The sequence below is a fragment of the Mastomys coucha genome, unplaced genomic scaffold, assembly GCF_008632895.1.
Source record: "Mastomys coucha isolate ucsf_1 unplaced genomic scaffold, UCSF_Mcou_1 pScaffold5, whole genome shotgun sequence".
NCBI lineage: Eukaryota > Metazoa > Chordata > Mammalia > Rodentia > Muridae > Mastomys > Mastomys coucha.
This window is the reverse complement of record NW_022196911.1, coordinates 65,838,070-65,839,908: the sequence shown is the minus strand read 5'-3', so window position 1 is coordinate 65,839,908 and position 1,839 is coordinate 65,838,070.

The following is a 1,839-nucleotide window of genomic DNA, read 5'->3' as shown; positions in this document are numbered from 1 at the left end:
AAAAAAAAAAAAAAAAAAAAAAAAAAAACCCTCAATACATATGTTAGATAGGATACCTCTATGTCAGTAGTTTTCAACCTGGGGGTCAAAGGACCCTTTTATAGGGGTCACAAAGCAGATATCCTGTATATCACATTATATATATATATACATATATATATATATATGTATATATATATATATACATATGTATATATATATATATATATACATATGTGTATATGTATACACACACACACACACACATATATATATATGTTTTTTGGAGACAGGGTTTCTCTGTTTAGCCCTGGCTCTCCTGGAACTTACTCTGTAGACCAGGTGGGCCTCGAACTCAGAAATCTGCCTGCTTCTGCCTCCCTAGGCATGTACCACCACTGCCAGCTTTGTGTTTGTGTGCGTGTGTGTGTGCATATCAGATCTTTACATTACAATTCATAACTAGCAAAATTATAGTTATAAAATATCAGTGAGGAACTATATTAAAGGGTCACAGCATTAGGAAGGTTGAGAACCACTGCCTATGCAGTTCTGACTGGCCTTGAAATCATTATATATAGATAAGGCTGGTCTCAAACTCACAAGAAATCTGCTACCTTTGCCTCTGGACCCTACATATATACATTTTTTTAAGTTAAAAAAATATATATCCAGTTGGGCGATAATCATTCATGCCTTTAATCTCAGTATTTGGGAGGCAAAAGCAGGTGGATTTCTTTCTTTTTTGTTTACTTTGTATGTGCATAAGTACTTTGCCTGCATGTGTGTATGTGTACCATGTGCATGCCTAATACCTGTAGAGGCAAGAAGACAGTTTGACCCTGGAACTAGACCTCACTTAGAGTTGTGAGCTGTTATGTGGATGCTGGAAATCAAACCTAAGTCCTTTACAAGAGTAGCCAGTGTTCTTAACTACTGACCACCTCACCAGCTCCTCAGGTGGATTTCTAGGAGTTCAAGACCAGCCTGGTCTACAGAGCAAGTTCCAGGACAGCCAAGTCTACATAGACTCTGTCTTGATCCCCCTCCCCCAAAATATAAGTATATATACAGAAAAATGTATACTCAGATGTTCAGAGCAGCATTATTGCTAAGAAGCAGAAAATGGAAAGGAGCCAGATGGTAGTGGTGCATACCTTTAATATCAGCATCAAGAGGCAGAGGCAGAGAGGCAAATTACTGAGTTCAAGGCCAGCCTGGTCTACAGAGTGAGTTCTAGGACAGCCTGGGCTACACTGAAAAACCTTATCTTGAAAAAGTCAAAAAGAGGTGTTATAGACTGGGTTTCTGTGGGGACCCCTTGTTCTGCGGGGTGATAAGAGTTCTGGCCTGGTGGGCAAAGAATTCAGTGAGTGGCAAACAGAAACGACACAAGGGAGTGTGGTGTCTGAGTGTATTTGCACAAAATAAGAATCAGGCTTATATAGAATACAGAAACAGAGCGAATGTCAGAGATCACGTAGGCAAGTAGTGGTCACATCAAAGTCAGTAAAATCAAACAGCCAGGTGTAAATGATTCCTTTGGAAGAGCAATAGTGCTCTTCCTCGATGGGCTATCTTGGCAGCCCTAAGCAAACTCTCGTGTTCTGAAGCAGGTAAGCACCAGGAGGTCCCATTCTAGCAGCTCCTGGGAATGGTTTGGCTTGTAACGCAAACATTAGTTCATGAAGCTTTTCGACTACTCTCTAGTTTGTAAAGCAATTCTGCCTTGTGTGGTACTGCTCTTAGAGTTCTAACTATGTTTACAGATAGCAATAGTGTTTGACTACTATCTCTAACTCTGGAGATACCCTGTCTGATGAGGTAGCTTCCTTGTGGGAATCAGTAGGCTATAATGTC